The sequence below is a fragment of the Carcharodon carcharias genome, chromosome 3 (genome assembly GCF_017639515.1).
Source record: "Carcharodon carcharias isolate sCarCar2 chromosome 3, sCarCar2.pri, whole genome shotgun sequence".
Classification (NCBI taxonomy): Eukaryota; Metazoa; Chordata; class Chondrichthyes; order Lamniformes; family Lamnidae; genus Carcharodon; species Carcharodon carcharias.
In genome coordinates, this window is record NC_054469.1 from 120,024,898 (window position 1) to 120,046,560 (window position 21,663).

The window sequence follows — 21,663 nt, forward strand, 5'->3', positions numbered from 1 at the left end:
TGAGGTATGATTCAGTAACTGAGTATATCAAAGAAAAGTACCAGATGACTGCAGATGCACTATCAAGAATACCAATTGAAAGAATCAAACTGGAAGATCTGAATTTCATTGAGGAGGTAGAAATGTATATGTCAGTCATTACTAAATGCCCACAGGCTACTCAAAGAAGTTGCAGGAGATAAAACAAGCACAGCAGCAAGATGACAAATGTGTCCAGATCAGAAAGTACTGTCTGGAAGAATGGCCAGACTATACTCCTACCAATCCAGTACTACTGCAGTACTTCAAACAGAGCAAGCACCTTACATTCATTGATGATGTTCTAGTTTTTAGTGACAGAATAGTCCTTCCGAGAACACTTTGGCTTGATATTCTTCAAAGAATTCATCAAGGTCACTAAAGGATAGCATTATGTTGAGCGAGAGTCCAGCAATCAGTCTGGTGGCCAGGCATTACTCGATATATAGTAGAAATGATTTCTAATTAACTTACGTGTGCAGTGAACAGCCAAGGCCAAAAAGAACCACTGTCCCCTTATACTTTTCCATCAAGGCCATGAGAATGGATTTATTTGATTTTAAAGGCAAGATATTCTTTATTGTCATTGATTATTATTCAAAGTGGATTGAAGTGAACAGATTGCACAGCATCATAGCAGAAGCAGTCATTCAATCACTGAAGAGAACGTATGCAACACATGGCATCCCAGACATTGTGGTGTCAGACAATGGTCTGCAATTTGCTAATGAATTATTCCACAACTTTGTGAAGGAATATGGATTCATTCACATAACCAGCTCACCTCATTACCTTCAGGCTAATGGAGAAGCTGAGAGAGGTGTATGAACCATCAAAGACTTGATAAAGATCTTAATTTAGAGTTACCAAACCTCACTGCTACAAAATGCTTTCTCACCATCAGAGTTGTTAATGGGAAGGAGATTGAGAGCACAACATCCAGCTCTGCAACAGAAACTAAAATATAATATTACCCAGAATGACCAGGAGAGGGTAAAACAGCATGAGAAAGAACAGAGAAACAAACAGGCTCGTAACTTTGACTTCAGGCACAGAGCAAAAGACTTATCAGTGCTGAATCCCTGGGAGAGAATACATGTACGAGACCAACAAAAGGAGGGCATAATAACAGAAAAAGTTCCACAACCAAGATCCTACAAAATGGAGACAGACCAGGAACAATAAAGAGAAACCACAGCACCTGAATATCCTTAGAAAGAAAGCCAATAGAAATTTGGTTTTATATTTCAGATACTGACAGAGATAAGGAACCAGAAGCAAGACAAAGCTCTATAGCCACCCAGGAGAAGGGCACTCATATAGAAAGAAGAGAGAGTGCAGAATGTCTTCGACCTCAGAAAGAGATCAGAACAAGGTCAGGGAGATTGAAAGACTAACACTATGATGTCTGAGACTTTGGGAGTAGTTGTAGGAGGATGTATATCATTGGGGAAGATGTATAATAAAGGGTTAACATCAGAAGCACCTGATGCTGATACAACTATGATGTACCGTTACAAGACTAAATAACAGAGATCTGGAGGGAGGAGAAGTCCAACTCCGTGCAGAGTTCCTAAGAGATACATAGGACTGTGAACAAATAATAATGATTTTAACAAACTACAGTCTTGAACAGCTTTCTTAAGGAAAGTAGACAAACCTTGAAGAACCCGTCTAGACCCTGAACATATGACAAAACAGCCTTCAATCCCGCCCGGGTGAAATCCAAGAATCCAAGAGCAAAATTTAATGGGTAGTGAGATGTCAGGAGACTCCTTCCGCTGCTGCAGACAGTTGCTGCACAACCAGTCATCACTTTCAGAAGCATTAATTGGCTGAAGGCCAGCTTTCCATCGCCATCTGGGAAGAGGGTCCCACCTCCGAGGGCTGCTAGCCATCTGATTGGTCAGAAGCTGTCTACTCCCAGCAGCGCCACAGAAGAAGCAGTCACTGCTGGAACAGCGCCCAGTCCCAGTTACGAAGAGCCAGGAAATGCATGCAAGGTAAGTCTGGGGAGCTCTTGGTAGGACCAGGACAGGTGGCCCCTGGGGGCATGAGGATGGGGGATGGACAGCAAAGACTGGTGTGGGAGGGGTGTGGCGGGGGGTGGGGGGGAAACGACAAACTTGGAGGCGGATCAAAGAGGCCCCGATCACAAAAGGGGGCTGTGAAGGAGGCACAGCTCCCCTTCCCCACCCAAGGCCTGAGGCCCGAGACAGGCAAGAGCTAATAATTGGCCACTTAAGGGCCTCAATCAGGGCAAGTCCTAGGCCTTGCCCATTGCCCTTAAAAATGCAATAATGTTTGGGCAGGCAGGCAAGTGGCTGGAAAGTCACCTGCAGAATTTTACAGGCTTTTGCTCATAATGCAAAAAAGACAAGCTTTTTTAACTGAAAACTCCTGATGTCCATATCCTGACTTCAACCAAGAATCATGTTGATGATCTGTCAGATGCTTTTATCACTGAGACTTACGAAAGATACCAAAAAGAAATTCAAGTTTGAATCAACTTCTCTGAGGTTCTTTCTGTTTCAAAACAATGATTTACAAATAGAAATGAGCAGGTGATGAAACACAAGCTTCCATTTGCCTATACTCATTTCAGGATGTTTCCTAAAGCGTACAAATAGTTTGTAGCTTTTAATTAGCTTCAATTAGCAAACTAGTTAGAAAGCAAAGAAGAAAGCACCAGAAGAAAAAAACGACAATTTCATGTAAAATGTTCATTACAGGGCTAAAAAATTGATCTTTACAATTTTGGGGATGGGTTGTGTTTTGTGATTTCCCCACCTCCATAACATTGCCATTATAGAGAGCAGCCATTGCCACTAACCTGTTGGAGCCCAACTCCTCAGGAGGAGGAGGAACAGGAGAAACAAGAGGAGGAGGTAGGGAGGATTAAGATGGCCAATGGCAGAGGCTGGGAATACTGGGCACAGACCCTGCCTTTGGCCTGCTAACCTCCATGCAGTGCACATGCAAAAAATGTTCTGTTCCAGTCACCTGTAGATGGGCACCATCAATACATAAAAATGGAGATGGTAATAAAACTGTTATAATATATATATCAAAGAAAGAATGGATAAATAGTTTTACCAAACATTATCTATTAATAGTTCCATTCAGATTGCATTATGCAATATATTGAATTACCGTTTGTTTGTTGAAATGAGTATGAGTGATGTAGTGTTCATTAAATGAGGAAATCTGACAAGTAAATGATGTGGGTTTGCCTCATGGGAACCCACAGTGGTAACACTGGCCCGGGTTTCTTATTGACCTTCACTGAAAGCAGAGACTGGCACTAAACTTTGGCCAATACCCCTCACCTCCAAACCCATTCTCCCTGTCCTGCTGTGGCCAGTTCCCAGTTTCCCTGCCCAGCACCCACTGTGGCCTGTCCCCAGTCTCCTGACTTGGCCTCCGGACCTCCCTCCCCACTGCAGTCATATTTCTGAACTGCTTGCTAGCTATGAAGACTAAGAAAAGTAACATCAGCAGTATAATTTAATGTACTTCTTCTGCACATGTTCTTGAAACTAAATGACTGGCAAATGTAGGATAATAAATTACTAGCAGTCTGTTGCAAGGCTGCAATTCAATCAAGCAGTGCTGATGACCTCATAAATCGTGAGTGAAGTTTAAGCAGTTTATGAATGTCAGTAGAATCTCAAAACTTATAGCCAGTTATTTGTTACTCAGTAAAATACAATTTTTAATTTTTTTTTAATTGGTTTTCTTTTTGACCTTTGATAGGTTTGCTGAGAATGGCAGAGGCAACTTAATGTGAGGAAAGGAAATTTGACAGGGACATAAGACTTGAAGCTTGTGGAATTACATTGCAGGTATTATTTACTAGTTAATAAATTAATTTTACTCAACACGCCTATGAGGTTACTCATTTCTCGTGGATGTTTAACTATAAGATATATAACTCACAATTGCCATAAATACTAGTTTGTTGTTACTGACACATTCTCCACTGTTGCAAAATTGTGCAAATGCTGTGGGTTGAGATTCCAAATCATTCCCAAGCACTATGAGCATATAGTAGTGAAATATAACTTGCCAACTTTTCAGGTATGGAGGTTCTAACCCTTCAAACTCAATCAGATTACTGATTTAGCCTTCAGCATCCATTTTCTTCTGTAATTTTTGTAAGAATTTTCTGGATGGGTACCCAATTGGAATCAACCCAATTCACCAGTAATTCTTTTTAACTCTCAGGTTGAAACGAGATTTAGACCCACAGTATAAGATGAGACCCTTCAGATACTAAATTCAAAGAAGTTTTAATTAAAGAGAAATATGAATTACTACAAGGCAAAATTAGCTAAGTCCAAATGTATAAGAATCACACATCCATACAAATAAATCCCCTTAGTGTTAATACACAGAACATGTGTCTGTAACTAAAATAAGTTTCTGTCTTCTTTCTACTCTAGTCTATTTTTCAAGTACATAATCCAAAAAGCAACATAAGCATACCTATAACACCCAAAGGCTTCAAGGCTTTCGCTGGGTTGACTAGTTCCATGAAAGAATACCCCTTCCTTCTTTGGACCAAGCATCCTTGGTCAGATTATGGCTAGCTAAAGGAGTCTTGAGTTGGGGTTTTTATCCCCTAGGGAAGGGTTCAAGACCCTCCCTCTCCACGTGGTAATGGGATCTTATCACCCTTTAATTGGCTGACATATTCTTTAATTTAGCTTAATTGGTCTTGGCCTTTGTACATAATTAATCTTGATAATAGAACAATGAACTGTTCAATGTATTCTTTTTAATATGATTTTGGACACATGACTTTATATAATTCGTTTAAACTTTTTAGCTGTAAGTTAATTCTAATCCAAGTTGGGAATTCGGTCACTGTCCACTTACCTGATCATAAATATCTTAGAGTCAGTTCTTTGTTGCCATTTTGTGTTATAAAATTAAAGCTGAAAATCTTAGTTTTAAAAGTCTTCTAATACATTTAAAATTATCCTTAATACAAAATACCTTTTCCCAAACATACCTAATATAAAATTATGTGAATTTAAAGTCAGTCCTTATAATAGAACTAATGATTATTGTTGATCTTTGAGCTAATGGATCAAGGTTTCCACCAGTAGTCCTTATCTGTTGTTACCATGGCAACATATAGCAGAGAAGCCATTTGCCTTTGACTGCAGTAATTGTTATTTTTAAAATGTCTGAATCCAGTTACCTTTAATGTTGAAGTCATAACATCTAAAATAAGTGTAAAACTTAAAAAGGTGAATGCTCAGGATCAGCTCTGCTGATTAGGGTTAATTCTTCAGCTTGTCACCAAGGTACATTGCTTTCAATTAACCTGTTTCTTCTGGTACTTGTTTCAATATGTTATCACAGTTATAGGCACACATATCTCTACATTGTTTCTAAAACATTAAATATCAAGAGTACATACTGCTTTTGCTGATCCACAGAATACAAAAATCGATTCTGAAATGTCCTCTAAGTCACAGGCTGCAATAAGGTGGTTGTTTCCAGCTATGTTGACATAATTAATTGAAAGTTCGGTGAATTAGCTTGAAACTGGCCTAAAAATGACTTAAATTTTGCAACTAATTTTAATTTATTTTCACCATCCAAAATAATCAGGTACTACCAGAGCTGCTGAATCACAAAACAATACCCTTAAATTTGCAGTGATTCGTTCTTCTGATGCATCTGCAATCACATTAACTTAAACGACTCAGTAGCGGTTGAAGTGGACTCATCTATGAAGATATAATGGGCCATTTACATGATTAGACTTTAAACTCTGTATGAACTGATGTGTCCATAGAAATAATATTACAGAGGGGCCAACTAAGTTATTTCATTGGGACAAAGCAAAAAATGCCCCAGAACATTGTGAGTTGAAGTCTCAGAAAATTTTAGCACATAAGAAAAAAATAAGGGGTTATTGGGCTCACTGATCATTTGCCTCACTTACTTCAATTCGTTCAGCCTAGCATCGAACAGCATTTTCATGCGCTTTAACATCTTTAACTCCATTATCAGTCAAAACATTTATTTTCCTTTGAGAAGCAACTTTTTTCTAAAATCTGTTTTCATTTTACTTTTCATAAATTTCAACATATATCCTCTTCTTTGGTTGGTCTGATTTATACTGTTCTGCATTCACTTTATCTATTCTGTTTCATACTGGCATATGGATACCCTTTTTCTCTGAACTGTCAAGTTTAGAGCCTATGGCCTAGAAATTTGAGTGTAGCCTTGCAGGGAATGATCACTGTGCCTGAGTGGATAAGCCTGAGGTGCAGATAATTGGGCTTTAGGTTTCAATATCATCAATCCAACAGTCTGTGGACAGCTTGTGGGCACCCAGCCAGTTTTCCAGAGAAGAAGACAGGAGATAGGATCTCTGCAATGCCAAAAGTAGCCCTTGGATAAGTCTTTAAAGTGAACCGAAAGGTGATGGCAGTAGTGACGTGGAGGAGGAGGGGTGGGGGTTACAGGATGTAGTGGAGGTAGAGGCTGGGATCAGGGAGGGTAGTGATTCAGTTCGGCAAGGATAGAGGTCAATTGCAATGGTAGACGTGAGTTGCAAGGGTAGAGGCCGGGGTCATGAACATAGCACTGGATGAAGAACAGGAAACAAACATTATTCATCATCGGCCAGTGATTAATAATTTTTGTTTCCTGCTCTTTATCCAATATTCCAGTCCAACATTTTTCCTGGGTTCTCATGTCTTTTAGTCTCATTAGCACTCCTTCCTAGAGAGCTCTGTGAATATCCAAATAAATTGTATTATCCACTATCGATAAATTATATATTAGGGATTTTCACTGTTTTATTTATAATCTTCTCAAAGAAATCAAAGAAGTTTGTCAACCTGGACCTTCTCTTCCTAAATTCACATTATTTTTTAAAACTAGCGTCAGCTTTGGCTCGGTGGTAGCATTTGAGTTAGAAGCCTGGAAATTCAAGCCCCATATTTAGAGATTTGAGCACAACATGTCAGGTGACACTTCAATGCATTACTGAGAGAATGCTGCATTGCTGGAGGTGTTGTTGTTTGGGTGAGATGTTGAACCAAGGTTCCACCTCCCCTCTCAAGCATTTTTCCTATGAATCTCAAGGGAGGTCTCCTAGTAGCTCAGTCAACATTTATGCCTCAAGAAATGCCAAAAAAAACCCCAGAAAATCTGGTAGTCTTGATAATTCTAATTGCAATATAGGCCTTATTGTACCTATACCCTATTTTTATCCTCAGTTGATGACAGGAGAAATGGATCCTTTAGTCTACTGGGAGCCAGCTTTTCATCCTCCTTTATTTATATTTATGTCTGGCACAGCTAACTGCTTTAAATTGAAGGTATCATGGGAACTGCAGGGGAATTGGGTTTTCACCCTAATAGAATGAATCTCTTATGATTCACAGGAAACACAGGAACAGAAGTAGGCCACTCAGTTCCTCGCACCTATCCCACAATTCAGTTAGCTCATAGTTGACCTGTACTTCAACTTCATTTCCCTGCCTTTGTTCCACATTCCTGCCTAACAAAAAAAATCTAACAATCTCAATCTTGAAATTTTAATTGTTCCACTATCAACAGCCTTTTGTGGAGCATATTCTAGATTTCTTGCTTTGCATGAAAAAAAGCCTTCCTGAATTCACTCCTAAATAGTGTAGCTCTAATTTTAAGATCATGGCCTGGATTTCCCACCAAATCCTATGGATTCTCTTTATCATTTTAAATCACATTGGGCGGATCCTTCCAGTCCCACCAGCAGCAAGAAGCCTGGCGGGTGCTGGAACTTAATTTGAGGTGAGGCCAAGAATCAGATTCCTGACAATGGGTTGAACTTTGGGAATTAAGTTCTCAGGACTTTAAAGGCCAGTTAAAAGAGGATTGAGCTTCCCAACAAACAATACCGGGAAGTTCTTTTGCATGCAGGTCATGCATGCTCATTAAAAGACTATCGCACTGAAATTAAGTTCCTCTTCCAAATTAAACTCCCTGCCAGCAAGAAATTAGAACATTCACTTTTACAACTGTACATAAGTGGCATGCACCTGGTGAGGTGGACTTCTTCCATGATTAACGGTGAGTTGCTGCTGCATTGTTCTCTTTGGGGAGTGTCTGTAAAAGCCAGCCTATGCTTGAGAGTGGATGGTGGCAGTGCAAGTTGTGTGGATGATGACCAAGGAAGGGAAAAGGGTTAGAGAGGATGGAGCAGTGGCTGGGCAAAGGTAGAAGGGATAGTACAGGCGACAGTGGCTTCCTGCCTGCCCCGCTGCGAGAATTGGCGGGCGCGTGTTTAATAAGCTGAACAGCATGAGTTGCACGTGGTCAGCCATCCCGAGCCCCACCCTCAGCAAAAAATCTCCCACTTCTGTGCCCACCACCAAACTTAGACTCTAGAACAGAAGATGCCGTCAATTGATTAGATCATCCCTCAACCTTCTAAACTCAAGAGGATACAGCCATATTTATACAACCAATCCTGATTTTTAAGCCTTGAAGTCATTCTGGTGAATTTGTGCTGTAAACTCATCAAAGACAACCTAGTTATGATGAGGTTCAGTGCCCAAAACTGAATGCAGTACTCCAGATGGTGTCTGACTAAGACTAAGTGTAGCTGAGCATCACTTTCTCACTTCTGAATTCCAGTCACCTTGAAATATTAGCTTTTTTGATTACTTTTTGTAACTGTGCACTAACCTTTAGTGATTTGAGTACATGGACACCTAAATCAATTTGCTTCTCCATTGCTTATAGTTCTCACCAGTTGGAAAATATCTTGATTTGTCTTTCTGATATCCAAGCAGGTAACCTTGCACTTTCCAACATTGTACTCCATTGTTTCCAACATTGTAACATTGTTAAAGTTTTTCCCACCCACTTAATGGGTGTAATATTATTTTTTGCAGATAATATAAATGGACTGGTATTTGATCAGCCGTCCATTACATATCTTTCTCGGGTTGTTTTCATTATCTGTCTGCATCACTTTGCAACTTCCTGCTCCCATCCACATGAATTACAGTGTGCCTAACCTTGGTGTCATCTGCAGCCTTGGATACACAACTCTGTTTTCCTTCATCCAAGTTATATATAGGGTGGCCAGTTTAAGCTCCAGATTAATGAAGGACATGGGATTGGCTATGGTTTGGATAGCTGTACTAATGCCATCAAGAATACCCTGGACTTTTGGAAGTGTTGTAATGCAGGAAGATTTCAAAACCCGCTCGCTCTGCTGCTAATTTTCCATTAGGAAACTGGTAAAGGTTTGTGTACATCTGATTCACTGTTGCTGGTGCTAGTATAGAATGATCGTGAGGCTTGAAAGTTCAGACTACGCTGACACTAGTTATCACTGCCATTGCTTTTTTGCAGCAATACTCCATTACTGCCTCCTTGCTGAAGTGCAGTCTGCAAAAGTAGAATACCTCAGACGTTCACAGGAAAGCCTGTTTGAGCATGTACAAAACAAAGTAAAATGATATATGTGGACATGCCTCACATCTCCCCTTAGCTTTTTCAAGTAACTACAAAAATTAGGAATACCTAAGGCAATTCCACTGTTCAGAGTTTTCATTTTCATTTTTCTCCAGTTTAAAATAGATTAAGCTAAGGAAGGGTAAAGGTTCTAGTTTTTATTTAAAGTACGTAATTAATTTAACATTTTTGAAGAAGGTACACCCTCCGATCCTGCAACTACCTTATAGGCCAGTTGAAGAGAAGTTACACTCTCCGATCACACAGCGACCACAGAGACTCAGGCTTCCTTTAACCGGTTTTATTCAAGCAAATGCAAGGGAGCCACAATCATTCCTAAGAATGAAGACCCAGCTCCCTGATTGATTACATTTCATTACTTTTGTACTTTTTCTTATCATAGTACATTTGAGTACATTTGAATACATCCAATTGGTAACCGACACACCAGTCCCATGCTAACTCTATCCTAATGAGTACATAAACATGTGATTTTGCTAACCAATTATTCTAAAGGAGATATACATAATTATATTAGCCAATCAAAATTAAAACATGTACGCAAAGACCTTGGTTCTCACAGCTCAAGACTGTTTGTGTTTCATCAAAGCCCCCTCTTTGTCCATTGTATGTCTTGCCATATCTAAGCTAAAACCATCTGCCCCTTCCCTATGTGAGAGGGGAGTATACTTAATCTAATTTATGTCCTGCTTGTGTCTCTAGTCTGACTCTCAATGCTGTACATCCGGTAATCTTCAACTCTTAATATGTTTAGCAGTCATGTCTGTCTGGAGAGTTTTTTAGTAAATTCTTACTGTATTCTCATTTAGCATTTTTAATTTCCCCCTAACAGTTTTTTTTTGTTATATTTAACATTAAGTAAGGGTTCTTTTTTCAACTAGAGGTATGGCAGGGCAGCTCAGTCCCGTGTTATGTACCGCCTGCAACATGTGGGAGGTCCTAGACGCTCCTTGCACTCTGACTGATCATGTGTGCAGGAAGTGCCACCAGCTGCAGCTACTTGAGCTCTGAGCTTTGGAGTTTGAGCGGCAGCTGGAGGCACTGAGGTGCATCAGCGAGGCTGAGTGTTTCATGGTTAGCACATTTTTAAACGTAGTCACCCCACAGCTTACAGAAGTGCAGGCAGAAAGGGAGTGAGTGACCATCAGTCCGAAGAAAGGTGTCAGGCAGGTAGTTAGGAAATCCCCAGGGTGCACCTCACTCGAGAACCGTTCTTCTGTGTTGGAAAACGGTGAGAGTGACAGTTCCTCTGGGGAGTGCAGCCACACTCATGGCACTATGAGTGGCTCAGCTGCTCAGTGGGAGAGGAAAAGAGGGGAAGAGCAACAGTAGTAGTATACTGGATGGTAAGGGGAACAGGCAGGCGTTTCTTCAGCTGTAGACGTGACTCCAGGGTGGTATGTTGTCTCCCTGGTGCCAGGGTCAAGGATGTCACTGAATGGCTGTAGGGAATTAAAAAGGGAGAGGGCAAACAGACATCGTGGTACATATTGGGACAAATGACAGAGGTAGAAAGAGGGATGAAGTCTTGCAAATAGAATTTGGGAGCTAGGAAACAGATTAAAAAACAGGACCTCAAAGGTAATAATCTCTGGATTACTTCCGGTGCCACGCGCTCGTGAGTGTAGAAATAGGAGGTTAGTCCAGATGAATGCGTGGCTGGACAGATGGTGCAGGAGGGAGGGGATTTCTGGGACATTGGGACCATTTCTGGAGGCAATCGAACCTGTACAATGCAGACAGGTTGCACCTGAAATAGAATGGGGCCAACATCCTTGCAGGGAGGTTTGCTAGTGCTGTTGGGTAGGGTTTAAACTAACTTGACAGGGGGATGGGATCCTGAGAGGAGGTTCAGCAGGGGAAGTGCACAGCCAAAATTAGAAGAGGGAGCAAGTGAGTCTGGAAGGAATTATAGGCCAGTTAAGGCACAAGGGAGCTTGGCAAGGTTGGATGGTTTTTATTTTAATGCAAGGAGTCTGATGAATAAGATGAGTTGAGGGCACAAATTAACACATGGAAGTATGATGTCATTGCTGTCACAGAGACATGGTTGAGAGAGGGGCAGAATTGGCAGCTCAATATTCCAGGATATAGGGTCTTCAGAGAAGACAGGGAAGGAGGTAAAAGAGGAGGGGATATTGCAATATTGATCAAGGAATCAATTACAGCTGTAAGGAGGGCTGACATCTTAGAAGGCTCCTCAAATAAAACCATATGGGTAGAACTTAAAAACAAAAAAAGAGCAATCACATTGCTGGGGTGTACTATAGGTCCCCAAACAGCCAGAGAGAAATAGAAGAGTAGATATGTAGGCAAATTTCAGATTGTGTAAAAATAATAGGGTAGTAATAGTGGGGGATTTCAACTTCCCCAACATTAACTGGGTTAATCATAGTGTGATAGGTTTAGAGGGAGCAGAATTCTTAAACTGCATCCAGGAGAGCTCTTTAAGCCAGTGCATAGAAGGTCCTACAAGAGAGGGGCAAGTCCTGTACTTAATTTTAGGCAATGAAGCCGGCAAGTGGTAGAGGTATCAGTGGGGGAGCATTTTGCTGATAGTGATAATAACTCCATTAGATTCAAGATTGTTATGGAAAAGGACAAGGATAGGCCAGAAATCAGATATCTAAATTGGGGGAAGGCTGACTTTAATAAGATCAGTTATGATTTGGCCAGAGAGGACTGTGAGCAGCTACTTTTAGGTAAATCTGCGTCAGAGCAGTGGGACTCATTCAAGAAGGGAATAGGGAGAGTACAGGGCCAACATATTCCAGTAAAGACAAAGTGTGGGACCAGCAAATCCAGGCAACCCTGGATGTCGAGGGACATACAGGATTGGATAAAGAGAAAAAGGGTATGGCAGATACCAAGAGCTCAAAACAGCGGAAGCCCTGGAGGAATAGAGAATGTGCAGGGGGAACTTAAAAAGGATATTAGGAGAGCAAAAAGGGGGCAAGAAAAAACACTGACAGGTAAAATAAAGGAAAATCCAAAGTCATTTTACAAGTACATTAAGAGTAAGAAGATAATTAGGGAAAGAGTAGGGTCATCAAGGACCATAGTTGTAATCTGTGTGAAGCCAGAAGATGTAGGTAGGTTTCTAAATGAATACTTTCACAAGTGTTCACAAGTGAGAGGGACAACATGGGTTTGGAAATCAGGCAGAAGGACTGTGACATAATTGAAGAAATTAGCATAGAAAGGAAGGAGGTTCTAAATGGTCTGGCAGGCTTAAAGGTAGATAAATCTCCAGGCTCAGATGATATGTATCCCAGGCTGTTAAGTGAGACAAGGGAGGAGATAGCAGGGTGCTGGCAATAATTTTCAATACCTCTCTGGCCACAGGAGAGGTGCCAGAGGACTGGAAGACAGCCAATGTGGTACCGTTATTCAAGAAGGGAAGAAGGGATAAACCAGGGAACTACAGGCTAGTCAGTTCAACCTCAGCGGTGGGGAAACTATCGGAAGCAATTCTGAGAGACAGAATTAATCTACACTTGGAGAGGCAGGAATTAATCAAGGACAGTCAGCATGGTTTTGTTAAGGGGAGGTCATGTCTGGCCAATTTGATTGAGTTTTTCGAAGAGGTGACCAGGTGTGTAGATGAGGTAAATGCATTTGACATAGTGTACTTAGACTTCAGCAAAGCTTTTGATAAGGTCCCGCATGGGATACTGATAACGAAGATAAGAGCCCATGGGATCCAAGGCAACTTGGATCCAGAATTGGCTGAGTGGCAGGGAACAAAGGGTGTTGGTTGAGGGGTGTTTTTGTGACTGGATGCCTGTCTCCAGTGGGATTCCACAGGGATCAGTGTTGGGTCCCTTGCTGTTTGTGGTATATATAAATGATTTAGACTTGAATATAGGAGGGTTGATCAGTAAGTTCGCAGATGACACGAAAATTGGTAGCGTGGTAAATAATGAGGAGGATAGCCTTAGGTTACAGGAGAATACAGATGGACTGGTCAGATGGGCTGATCAGGGACAAATGGAATTTAAAAAGGCATAAGGGATACTTACCTTTATTAGCCGAGGCTTAGGATATAAGAGCAGGGAAGTTATGCTGGAACTGTATAAAATGCTGGTTAGGCAACAGCTAGAGTTTTGCATGCAGTTCTGGAATCCGCATTATAGGAAGGATGTGATTGCACTGGAGAGAGTGCAGAGGAGATTTACCAGGATGTTGCCTTTGCTGGAGAATTTTAGTTATGAGAGATTGGATAGACTGGGTTATTTTCCCTAAAGCAGAGGAGATTGAGGGGGGACATGATTGAGGTGTATAAAATTATGAGGGGCATAGATTGGGTAGACACGAAGGAACTTGTCCCCTTGGTGGAGGGATCAATAACTAGTGGGTGTAGATTTAAGGCAAGGAGCAGGAGGATTAGAGGGGATGTGAGGAAGAATTTTTTTACCCGGAGGGTGGTGGGAATCTGGAACTCACTGTCTGAAAGGGTGGTAGAGGCAGAAACCCTCATAACATTTAAGATGTATTTGGATGTGCACTTGCGATGCCATGGCATACAAGGCTATGGGCCTAGTGCTGGAAAATGGGATTAGAATAGTTAGGTATTTGTTTGACAGGCGCAGACTCAATGGGCCAAAGGGCCTTTTTCTGTGCTATTGACCTCTATGACTCTATGTAGCAATCAGAAACATTGCTACCAAAAGAATACAGGAAACAAAAATTCTGTTAAAAAAAAAAACTCCATCAGAAAATCAAATGCCAAAAGTCTGATGTTGAAGTTCACAATCAAAAAAGCATGTGAGAAAATCCAGAAATTCCCTTTTTAGGTTGTTGTCAGACTCCAACATACCTAGCCCATATCACCAAAGAGAATTGGGGAATCGCCTTAGAACACAGTACCATATTACTAGAATTCGCTTGATATTGAAGTGAAGATCTTATGTATTCTGTACAAGAACTGGCTGGAAGATCATGCACAAATTGGGTAGGAATCCCAGAAAAATAATTTCTTGCCTAGTTTTTCGGACCCTTATCCACATTCTGCATCTGTGGGACTAAGCCAGCTGATCACAAGATTGTCCCTTTACAATTTCCTTTCCTGCATATTCATCTAATTACAACATTTTATTCCTCTTGGCGCCATATGTAAATGAGTGGACTTTATATATAAAGTTTACAATTGCAGATATGAAAATTCCTTCTCAACATCAAATTCAGAGGAGGAGGCAGTACCATAATTTCAGCAAATGATTCATTAGGGTAAGCGATTATTACTTAGATCTACTTATGATCTCATTTTCATTTTTATCTAATGTTGTGAGACATTGCACCATTCAAGACAAGTCTGGAATTTATCATAGGATGTAGCACAGGACCATGTCAAGTCAAGATATCATTACTCCCCAAATTAGAATATATGCACAATTTTCTTCTCAAATATTTTTTGATGATTTTCTTGATATCCTTTTTTACTGGATTGGATAGCGTTTATCATTTTGCTGTGTTCTAATTTACACCTTGGAGCTCCTAAAGGTCATTATAGGTCTTGTGTCAATCACAGTGACTTCTGCATGCTTTATAGTAACAATTTACTCAGTTAAGGATGCTAACCCAAGCTTTCACCATGAAGTGTTGATAAAGTAGCCTAACTGGCAAGAGTTCGACCTGGCTGAAGCAGAGTCTCCTATATTGTTTTTTGCCTGCCATTTCTGGACTTATTATCACCAGCATAATAAATCAGGTCATCTTACATAGGTCAAGTGGCACATTTATATGGGTAAATGAGGTAAATTTGTATAATTACAAATGACATTTGATTGGATACCTGATTCTTATTTATGTCACAGTGAGATTAGACACTTTGACTTCCAGTATGAATGTGCCCAGTTCTAATGTATATTCTGTATCATGGATCAGTATTCAGTACATTCCTTCCTTTCGCTGTCTCTCTTTGTCTACCTCAATTAGGTGCAAGAGTCAGCTAAATGTGATTAAAAATAACTTAAAATTGTCACTGAAGTAATTTCACTGTGTTCATCACTTTATGAAAACTGGCGAATACAAGGTTAGCATTTTTTCAGCTTGCTAAAAGTTGCAGCTGTTAAATACCCGTATTTTAAAATTATTTCCATGATCCATACTGTTTTACAGGTACAAAATACGATGTTTCGAATACAATTAACTAAAATTGTAACACATTCCAAAGATAGTAAACAAGCTGGATTTTACCTATGAAAGCTGAATAAGGCAACAGATCTATTGGGCTACAGATGGAGTTTTGTCCTAAAAATCAATAACCTAAATAAACCTGGGAATCTTCTATTTCACCAACATGTTTGTAATGTTTTCACTCAAAAATATGTTGATGAAATATGCCAAGAAAGTCAATTGCCTCAAACTATTAAAAAATATTACAAAATAAACAAGCCATGCAAAATTTCAAATGCAAAGTTTCATTTGTCGCATTTCTAACATAAATAAAATTAATTGGTCTGTTAATTAATTGACTTGGCAGTAAGTGTAAGAACTAACAGTTTAGATTTTGCATGGAGTACAATCTCCACCAGAAATGCAGTTTGCCTACTCAATTTCACAAGTGTCGAGCCTATCGTTTCTTGGGTCAGGCTCATTTAAATTTTATGGGTGGCCTTCAAGTGTTGAAAGTGAATCAGCAGTCAAGTTATGATGGCGTAAAGTTACAAGGTCATTTATGGCACAGAAGGGGGCCATTTGGTCCATTGAGTCCGTGGCAATTTGCCGTAGACCAATCCAGTAAGTACCATTCCTCTGCTCCAGCCTGGTATCCTTGCAAGTTTACTACCCTCAAGTGCCTATCCAATTTCCTTTTAAAATCATTTTTTGTCTCTGCTTCCACCACCCTCATGAACAGTGAGTTCCAGGTCATTACCACTATCTGCATAATAAAGTTCTTCCTTTCATCCCCCTCTATCTCTTGGCCCAAATCTTACGTCTGTGTCTCCCTAGCCCTTTTAACATCAGCTAATGGGTACAGCTTTTCTTTGTCTTTCTTATCTAAACTTTTCACAATGTTGCACACCTCTAGCAGATTTCCCCACAATTTCCTTGGCTGCAAGGAGAACAACCCCAGCTTCCACAACTTAACCTTGTAGCTAAATTCCCTCATCCCTGGAATAATTCTGGCAAATCTCCTCTGCACCCTCTCAAGTACCTTAATATCCTTCCTAAAGACTGGTAAGCAGAAATGGACATAATCCCCTGATTGTGGCCTAACCAGAGTTTCATAGTGATTCAGCATAATTTCCCTGCTTATGTACTCAATTCCTTTATTTATGAGCCCCCAGGTTTCCTTGTCCCTGTACACTCTAAAATAGTGGCAGTTAGCCTGGTCCACTCCTCCATCAACCCCTACACCTCAACCACCTCCCACGGCACCTTCCCATGCAACTGCAGAAGGTGCAACACCTGCCCCTTTACTTCCTCCCTCCTCACTGTCCAAGGGCCCAAGCACTCCTTTCAAGTGAAGCAGCATTTCACTTGCACTTCCCTCAATTTAGTTTACTGCATTCGCTGCTCCCAATGCGGTTTCTTCTACATTGGAGAGATCAAATGCAGACCGCATGACCGCTTTACGGAACACCTTCGGTCTGTCCGCAAGCATGACCCACATCTCCCTGTTGCTTGCCATTTTAACACTCCACCCTGCTCTCATGCCCACATGTCCATCCTTGGCCTGCTGCAATGTTCCAGTGAAGTTCAACGCAAACTGGAGGAACAGCACCTCATCTTCCAACTAGGCACTTTACAACCTTCCAGACTTAATATTGAGTACAGCAGCTTTAGATCATGAACTTTCCTATTCCCCTTTTCCAATAATTTATAAGTTTTTATATATATATTTTATATATATATTTTTTTTCCCACCTATTTCCATTATTTTTAAATGTATTCCCATCCATTGTTTTATCTCTACCTTTTAGCCTATTTCAACCCCTTCCCCCCACCCCGCCCCACTAGGGCTATCTGTACCTTGCTCGTCCTGCTTTCGACGCTTAATGTCATCATTAGCACATTCCTCATTTAATATCACCACCTTCAACACACCTTTGTCCTTTTGTCTATGATATCTTTGGCAATCTCTGCTTTGCCTCCATCTATCACTGGCCCTCTATCCAGCTCTACCTGTCCCACACCCCTTCAATCAGCTTATATTCCACCTCATTTCTATATTTCTTAGTTATGATGAAGAGTCATTCGGACTCAAAACATGAACTGTATTCCTCTCATCAGATGCTGTCAAACCTGCTGAGTTTTTCCAGGTATTTTTGTTAATATTTGGCATTTAGCCTATATTGTCTTTCCCTATCCCTTCTTCAAAAAGACATCACCTCGCACTTCTTTGTATTAAATTCCATCTGCCACTTGTCCGCCCATTCTGCTAGCTTATCTATGTCCTTTTGCAATTGATTGGTATCAGCCTCATTGTCAGCCGCACCGCTACATTTGGTATTAGCAAATTTTAAACTTTGAACACATCTGTCTTCCCATACTCCAGTCTGAAAAACAGCCATTTGCCACAAATCGTAGTTTTCCATCCCTAAACCAATTTTTTATCCAAGCCGACATCGATCCTCCTATTCTGTGACCCTCAATTTTGTTAACCAGGCTTTTATATGGTACTTTGTCAAAGGCTTTCTTTAAATCCATTTAGACAACATCCATTACAATACATTCATCAACTTTCTCTGTTATGTCAGCAAAAAAATCAATTAGATTAGTCAAGCATGATCTGTCTTTTACAAATCTGCGTTTTCTCTCCTTAATTAACTCAAACCTCTCCAAATGCCTGTCGATTTTTTTTCCTATTTATTGTTTTTATAATCTTACCCACCACTAATATTAAGCCTGTAGTTACGGGACTTTCCTTACACCCTTTCATGAATAACAGTGTCACATTTTCCACACTCTCCAAACCTCCTCCACCATATCCAGGAAAGATGAGGCAAGCTCTTACATTATCTCCACTCCCATTTCCTTTAGCAACTTGGGATGCAAGCCATCTGGACCAGGCAACTAATTCACTTTAAACATAGCCAGCCTTCTCAGTGTATTCTTCGTATCAATTTTCAACCTTTTCATTACCTCCACCTTCTCTAGTTCTACTGATATTTCGTCAGCATGCTCTTCCTTAGTAAACATTAATACAAAGTATTCTTTAAGTATTCTAGCCTTGCCCTGTGCCACTTTGTCCCTAAAAGGTGCCATTCTACATTTTACTAGCCACCTACCACTTAAATGCCGGTAGAAGATTTCTGGGTTCCCTTTTATGTTAACTGCTATCCTATTCTCATATTTTCCCTTTGCTGGTCACATTTTTCTTTTCACCTTCCGTCTCAACTAATTGTATTTGACTTGGTTCTCAGTTGAAGAATTCACCTGACATGCATCATATACCCTCTTTTTTTTGTTTCATCATATTCTCTATCTCCCTGGTCATCCAAGGAGCCCTGCTTTTGGTTCCCTTTCCTTTCACCCTTGTTGAAATGCCCCTAGTTTGTACTTGAAACATCTCCACATTAAAGATTGTTTCATTACAGGTTTTCCTGTCAATCTGATTCCGTTTTACTCTGGCTAGATCCTCTCTCATCCAATTGAAATTTGACCTCTTCCAATTTAGAAGTTTAGGAGTTCCACTTTAGATTTTTCCTTGATCCTCTCCATTGCTATTCTAAAGCTTACGATACAATGATTATTCTTACCCAGATGTTCTCCCACAGACATTTGATCCACTTGGCCCACATCATTCCTTAGCACCAGATCATGTGATGCCTCCTTCCTAGTTGAATCGAGAACATGCTGGTCAAAGAGATTCTTGTGAACACATTTCAAATTCATACCTCTCCTTACTCTTTACTCTAACATTAACCCAATTGATATTTAGGACATTAAAGTCCCAGGACGAGGCTAGCCCATTGCACTTCAGGTGTGTTGACGCCTGCGATGTCCCCAAATGTGGGATACTCGACTTTAAAATTTGTGGTACTGGGGGACTGCGTTCACTCTCTCCCCTTAAAAAGAAATCACTATACTATAGTTCTTGCACATCTCTGTGATCTCCCTTCAGATTTTCTCCTCTTCTCACACTATTTGGAGGCCTATAGAATACCCTCAGTAGAGTGATTATCCAATTTTTTCTTCTCAACTCTAACCAAATGGATTCTATCTTTGCCCCATCAAGAACATAACTGCTGAGGATTTATAGGGCTCTGGTCAGACCACATTTAGAATATTGTGAGCAATTTTGGGCTCTCAGGAAGGATGTGCTGGCCATCGAGAGGGTCCAGAGGGGTTTCATGAGAATGATCCCAGGGATGAAAGGCTTAACATATGAGGAACGTTTGAGGCTGTGGAAGCCAGGTCATTAAGTGTATTTAAGACCAAGATAGATAGGTTCTTGATTGGTAAGGGGATCAAAGGTTACGGGGAGAAGGCAGGAGAATGGGGTTAAGAAACTTATCAGCCATGATTGAATGACAGAGCAGACCCAATGGGCCAAATGGCCTAATTTCTGCTCCTATGTCTTATGGTCTTATGGTCAAACATCCTTTCTTTCCAACAATACAATGTCTTACCTAATTAGTACTGCTATACCACCACCTTTACCATTTTTTCCCCTCCTTTTCTTTCCTGAACCTTTTGTATCCTTTAATATTAAGCACCCAATCCTCACCATTGTTAAGCCACGTTTCCGTTATTGCCACTACATCCTATTCCCCCTTTTATTTTGTCTCTTGATTTGTTAATTTAGATTATTTATTTTGTACCAAAAAGAGTTACATCCTATTGCCACACAGCTATTTGTGCTTATAGCCTTATCCATTTCACTTGTGTGTTTACATGTGTTGTTAAACTGTCTTTGTAGTCTCATGAAATCTCATGAAGTCTCATGGCATCAGTTCAAACATGGGCAAAGAAACCACCTACTGATTACCACATAATGCAACCGCCCCCAACCCCCCCCACCCCCAACCCCCCCCCCCCCCACCACCACCCCCCCCACCCCCCCCAACACACATCTCAACTGATGAATCAGTACTTCTCCATGTTGAACGCTACTTGGAGGAAGCATGGAGAGTGGGAAGGGCATAGAATGTACTCTGAGTGGGGGACTTCAATGTCCATCACCAAGAGTGGCTTGGTGATGTGACCACTACTAACTGAACTGGCCAAGTTCAAAAGGACATAGCTACTGCACTCGGTCTGCGGCAGGTGGTGAGGGAACGAACAAGAGGGAAAAACATACTTGACTTCGTCCTCACCAATCTAACTGCCACAGATGTATCTGTCCATGACTACTGCACATTCCTTGTGGAGACAAAGTCCCACCTTCACATTGAGGAAACTCCATCATGTTGTGTGATACTATCAACATGCTAACTGGGATACATTTTGAACAGATTCAGCAAATCAAAACTGGGCATCCATGCGGTGCTATGGGTCATCTGCAGCAACAAAATGGAATGCAACTATAATCTGTGGCCTCGTGGGCCGGCATATCCCCCAAGCTACCATTACCATCAAGATGGGTGATCAACTCTGGTTCAATGAAGATTGCAAGGAGGCATGCCAGGAGAAGCACAAAGCATACCTGAAAATGGGGTGTCAATCTGGTGAAGCCTAAACACAGGACTATTTGCATGTCAAACAGCAAAAACAGCATGCAACAGAGAGAGCTAAGCAATCCCACAACCAACAGATCAGATCTAAACTCTGCAGTCCTGCCACACCCAGTCATTAATGGTGGTTGACAATTAAACAACTCACTGAAGGACGAGGCTCCACAAATATCTCCATCCTCAATAATGGGGGAGCTCAGCACATCAGTACAAAAGACAAGGCTGAAGTAACTTGCAACAACCTTTAGCCAGCAGTGCTGACTGGATAATTCATTTTGGCCTCCTCCTGAGGTCCCCACCATCACAGATGCCAGTCTTCAGCCAATTCAATTCACTCCATGTGATATCAAGAAACAGCTGAGGGCACTGGGTACTGCAAAGGCTAAGGGCCCTGACAACATTTCAACAATAGTACTGAAGATTTGTGCTCCAGAACTAGCTGCACCGTCAGCCAAACTGTTCCAATACAGCTATAACACCAGCGTGTACCCAGCAATGTGGAAAATTGCCCAGGTAAGTCTTG

The 21,663-nt window shown here is 40.9% G+C and overlaps 1 pseudogene; it reads left to right on the forward strand.

Moving 5' to 3' along the window:
* The first annotated feature begins 19,397 nt into the window (after window positions 1-19,397).
* On the forward strand, window positions 19,398-19,535 carry LOC121276651 (annotated as a pseudogene).
* The last annotated feature ends 2,128 nt before the right edge of the window (window positions 19,536-21,663 follow it).